Genomic DNA, 6,116 nt, shown 5'->3' with positions numbered 1-6,116 from the left:
TTCGCATACGCGAGGAGCACCGTACAATATATTATACTCACCTACCTAGCCATATATAATATATATCCATAAACACATAATATCATGTGTAAAATATGACATACTCGTATATATAGAAACAAATGTTCGTATACAAGTCATATTAATTTATACACCTCTCGCCTTCGTAATAATATTGCTGTTCACTGCTCCATTATCTGCTGCGTATACATTTCATAATTCGTATACTGTCGTATGGTTCCAGTGCAGGTTCCACCGTCCACCGTATATAATATGTAATTGGTCCATAATATAATATCTAATGGTATAATATTATGCAATTACCGCGGGTCATTATGACATACAATGCAGTAAATTATAATAGGTGACATATTATTATTATTATTATGTTAATATGATTTTAATACGCCGCAAGGTTGGTGTTTTAATATAATAGTATAACGTTGACATAGGTACCTAGCTATTATAGCTGTGCCGGTTAAGTCATTCATACGGCGTATAGTGTGAAACGCGATTCTGGTGCGTATATTATTACACTGGCTGATTCACCCGCACGTTCCCTTTTATTCTCTACAATAAGTACACCGGTTCTTAACATATTGTGGTCCACAGCCCCCTGGGGGTTCGCGATACTCATGTCAGGGGTCCGTGGAAGCCTTAACACATAACATACGTCAATAAGTCTAGACTCTAGTTAAAGGATACTTAAACATTTCAAAACTCAGAATTTATACAATTGCGTTATTAAATACCATATTTTTACTTAATTTTTATATAATATTACAGTGTCTAATAATTATTATTAATTTATTAAAATTGTATAATGTGTAAAAACTGTCTGAATATAATAAGAACTCTGAACTAGTAAAATATAACTATTAATTTATATAATAAATTATCAAATTGTGTTTAGTACATAATGTTTAATACTCGGAAACTAATCGTTCAGATTTCGATTTAGATTCATCAAGATTTTCAAAACATTCATATAATTGACAATATTACAGTAAAAACGGTGGTTTAAAAAAAAAAGTTTGTATTAGGCACCTAACATAGGACACTCCTTAAACGGTAAATATATATAAAAGTATTTGAAAATATGGTATTTCTGCACACATTTACTTAAAAATTCTAAATATTAGAATTGAAATAAACGCATTTTAATTATTAATGGATAAATGCGACGGAGAACAATAGCTTCGTGAGACATCCTATATATATATTTAGGTACCTAGTTATTGCGATTATACCATAGGCCACCCGATTTCGGTGCAAGAATGTTCATTCCGTAGGCACAATACACCTGCAGCTCTGAGAGCAGAAAGTCGGTTGACAAGTAAACATTTTTGAATCCTGCTAAGCTGCATTACTCACGGGACTGATGGAAAAAAAGGTCATCGTTTTGTCGACCGTCGTTTTTAATTAATTTTTACACCCAGGCGGCGACGGCCTTTTAATTTATAAAAATAAATTCAGCACGCGCATCTCTTAATTGTTATTATGATAATTTAAAAAGTGCAATTCCATATTTGAAGAGAATAGGTCACTAAATAATACATACCTAACCTACCTATATTTTAATAAGTATGCCGACGGATCCTCCTCGCCGCGTGGTCTGTGTCTAATAGCTGGCAGGGCATTAGGTACTATATAAGTATCAGATAGGTATGTAAGTCGAAATTGAAATATCTACGCCCGGAAACGTTAAATCATAGTAGTTGTTATTAGTATAAATTACTTTATTCCTAGTTGCATATATAAAATCTCCTAAACCAGCTAAAAGGTTGAGTGTGCTAAAACTGTATATGATCAGAGTTAGGTAAGTTAATGAAAATAATTAACTGTGCAAGTTAAGTTAATAAATTAAATTTCCTTCAGTTAAAAGTTAAAAGTTAACCAAAAAAATTAACTAGATAAGTTTAAAGTTAAGATAAAAAATAAAAATTAACGTAACTCAGTTAAAAAAAAAAACAATTATAAATTATTATAATACATAATTATAAAATAAATTACCAAAATCGAAAAAGAGTCAACAAATCGGTTCCGCGTGACACGAAAAGAAAATTAATTTAACTGGTCGAAAATGATGCAAATATAATAAAATGTAAAAAGTTAAGTTACAACAATAAAAAGGTGGGCAAGTGGATGTCGCTCTGCTATACAGTAGGTTACAAGTGGGTCACTGTATAATGGATGGTATTAAATTTGAATTCAATGATGTAATATCATTGTACAAGAAAAACAATTCTGAGCTAAAACGGTCAGTCAGCCTATATGATATTACTAAGTATATTTGATGATATTATTGTGAATAAAGTAATTTATATATTCATCTATTTACGTGGAACTTTGTTTTAAATTTTCAATCCTTAGCTATAAAATTTGAACATTTTATAAATTTTTAACTATAAAATAATTATTAAAATATAAATTTGATTAATTTTGTCAAAATTCGAACTTTAAATGCTTATAAAAGAAAATTGTGCCTATGTATTTTTAATATTTTTCCACTGCTATCAGGAGCATTGCATTAAATTTTCACGCTTTTTTACCAAACAAATAAAATTTTATTGATATTTATAGAAAAAAAAAAGGTAAAAAAATTGAAAACTGACAGTGACAGTAAACAGCTCACAAAAGCCAAAATATTTTCAAAATTGGATAGTTTATAGAAAATGAAAATATAAACATTCAGTAAAATTGTCATGTCATGTATTTACAGTTATTAGTTTTTGAATTACAACGAAATAACAAAATCCGCTACGTGAGAAATGGAGTGAATATCCAATCTTGTAAAAATATGAAATTCAAATGCTCTTAAACATTTAATTTGATTTGCTTGAAGACTTTTTTTTTTCTTGATAAAGATAAACAAACTTATGAATGATCTTGTATTACATTTACAAATATTAGATTTAAAAAGAAAATTTTTTATGAATTTTTAACTCAAAATAATTTGCAAATTTTCGTCATTTTTAGGTATTTTGACAATATTTGTACTTTGGATGCTTATAAAAAAAAATTGTGATTGGATTTTTAATTTTTTTCATCTGTCTTTGAAACAATATACTAGGATATTTCTATTAAATTTTCAAGCTTTTTAACCAACAAATAAAATTATTGATATTTATAGAAAAAAAAAACTAAAAAAAATGGAAACTGAAAATGTCCGTAAAGAGCTCAAAATAAGTCAAAATATTTGAAAAATGTTATGGTGTATAGAAAATGATTATATAAACATTCAGTCATAATTGCATGTACCTATGGTTATTTGTTTAAGAGTTGCACCAAAAACCAAAATCGATTTTCTCGAAAACAGATTTTGCGTAAAAATTCCCGTTTTTCCTTAATTTTTCTTTTGTTTTTCACGGCGCTTTTGAAACTATTGGAAAAATTTTACTTTTGACCCCCCAAAGTACCAACTAGATTCACTTTCCTATCAGAAAAGGTACTGTTGAAGAAAATCCAAGCACTTTTACTGTCCTAAAAGGTGATGACAGACACAAAAAAAAGTAAAAAAAAACACACATCATTGTAAAATCTATATACCTATTCATCGTTCCACTCAGAATCTAAAATATAATTTATCATACAAACGTAGTTATGTAATGACTTGAAACTATGTAAAAAAAAAAATATTTTTTAAACATTAATACTATTTTGAATAATGCGTATCTTACGTTAAATGACTCAACCGTATCTAATGTTATTAATGAAACTTAGAAATCAAGTTATAATAATATTTAGGTTGACAAAATTGTTATCTGGGTATGAAAATATACATTATATTAGATAATGGTTAAAGATTAAATCAATAAATAAAATATAAAAAATATACATACCTACCTAGTCTATTATCTACAATAATATATAGTGAAACCTCTAAATACAGGACTGAGGACATTCTCGGTCACTTTTAGTTCGCTATTCGGAGGGGTTCGTTATATTTCATTAGTTAGATGTTAAAAAAAACAATATTGACTTAAATAAGTATAAAAAACACTTTAAATATATCTGCCGAAATAGCTCAGTTGGGAGAGCGTTAGACTGAAGATCTAAAGGTCCCTGGTTCGATCCCTGGTTTCGGCAAAAATTTTTTTGCGTTTTTTTTTTCATAAAAATCTATATTGTTTTTACTACTTGTCTTTAAATCTATTATAATATAATTATTATATATTTTTGTATAGTTCAAATACTTATATTTTATAAAACTATTATTAACATTACTTCTTTTGAGTTTTAAGCCTAAATGTATTTAACTTATGTCATACCTACATAATATTGTTACAAAGTATTTATATTAGGTATTAATATTGTTATTTTTGTAGGTAATTTGATTCGTAACTAGTAAATTATTATAATGCTAGTGTGATTGAAAATAATATAATAATATGACAGGTAATTGCGCTGGATTAGAATTCAACAATTTTTACGTATAAATAAACCTATTTAAATTACTAAATATATTTTAATTTCCAATTGACTTTCAAATCGTCAAAATCCTGATATTTCACACGATATAGACATTGGTCGGCCTGGCTGCAGTTGTAGGGATATCCACATGTAATATTAATTATTATATAACAATAAATAAAATTATTAACACAAATTTAAATCTTCAATAGTTTTATCAGCGGTATAGACCTCATCAAATGTATGAAAATTCCCATTTTATATAATTTACCAGTGGAAATGTTTGGACCCAGTGAAGTTGATTACAACTTATAGTTTTATAATACTATTATTATTACCACGCTTAATTTATATAATATTATATTGTACTAATGCATATAACATCCAAACAGTGTAAGATAACATCATAATAATATAAACGCGAAATATATATTTAAACTGTTAAACTGATGAACGGAAGGCGCGGATGATTACCTTATATTTTATATATCGTAATAATAATATATCATTGAAATAGTGAATGTTATATATATTGTGATTGTTATAATCGCGTAATTAGACACAATTAGAAAGTTTCTAGTAAGTGTGGTCTTGACGATAACTCGCCTGCAGTATTTTTGTCTAAAAATTAACACTATCCGGCTTAGCTTTAAATCGGATTAAAATTCACGGTTTAATAAAAGTCGATATAAAATATGAACACGCTGTGGTTATTATCAAAACAAAAAGCGGAGGCACTAAGTATTATGACATATCATATTAATATATTATATTTTAATGAACGTACTAAATAGGTATTTAAAGAGATGAAAGTAATAAATCGACTACACTAGCGAATGCATAAATCCACCGTTGTTAAGTGAATCCTATACTGAATAATATAACCTTATTTAGGTGGTTCGAAACAATCATAATAACTGTTACCTACTGTCGAAGGGTTTTACATTTTTAATCCAATCACTCAATCTGTCCAACTCCACATTTCATAATGTTTTGTTTATATTTTGTACGGCTGACACATCTGTCTCTCCAGTTGTCAATTTACACCGTGGGACTTGGGGTTTATTGTTCTGTTATTTTTAACAGCGTATGTAAGCTCAATACCGTGGCACATTTAAAAGTTTCACGCCTCAGGGCGAAAAACTTTGCCCTCCTCCGACATAATATTAAGTCACGAAAAATGTATACTTTCGATTCCTTCAAGATGAGCTGTCCTTAAAGAAATGCTCTACCATTCATTAGTCTCATACTTATAAGTTATGTTATATTAATATATTAATTACTAGGGATCAACATTTCCGAAAAAAAAGTTTTCCGAAAAAACCCGGGTTTTTCCCGTTTTTTTCGGAAAAATTGAGAAAAATTGGTTTCATTTTAAAATTCCGGAAAATGGTTTTGACGAAAAAAACTGGTTTTTTTCCTGAAAAAATTGAAAAATTGAATGATAAAAATGTTTTTTTTTTCTTTAGAACTGAAAAATTAATGTATAGTAGAAACAATCTAATAAATAATGATAGTTGATAATCATATTACATACATATTATAGGTATATACTATATATCATACCCAGTGGCGTAAATTCAAATTTGCTCTGGGGGGGAGGGGGGGGTTCAAAAAAATAACCCACAACCAAACCTTCTCTTTAAAACTACCCATTTTCCTAATAATCAAAACACACTACACGTATAACTATTTAATAGGGA

At 28.2% G+C, this 6,116-nt stretch overlaps 1 protein-coding gene and 1 non-coding gene across 6 annotated transcripts in view; one reads left to right on the top strand and one right to left on the bottom strand.

The window, feature by feature from the left end:
* Nucleotides 1-6,116, bottom strand: part of LOC100573836 (collagen alpha-1(XVIII) chain) — a 285,075-nt gene that overhangs the window by 17,812 nt on the left and 261,147 nt on the right. The gene's annotated exons all lie outside the window — the stretch shown is intronic.
* Nucleotides 4,017-4,089, top strand: TRNAF-GAA. Its single transcript has one exon. It is a non-coding gene; the product is annotated as a tRNA-Phe (tRNA).

The sequence above is a fragment of the Acyrthosiphon pisum genome, chromosome A1, assembly GCF_005508785.2.
Source record: "Acyrthosiphon pisum isolate AL4f chromosome A1, pea_aphid_22Mar2018_4r6ur, whole genome shotgun sequence".
In the NCBI taxonomy this organism is placed as follows: Eukaryota; Metazoa; Arthropoda; class Insecta; order Hemiptera; family Aphididae; genus Acyrthosiphon; species Acyrthosiphon pisum.
This window is presented reverse-complemented; position numbering and strand designations above follow the sequence as displayed.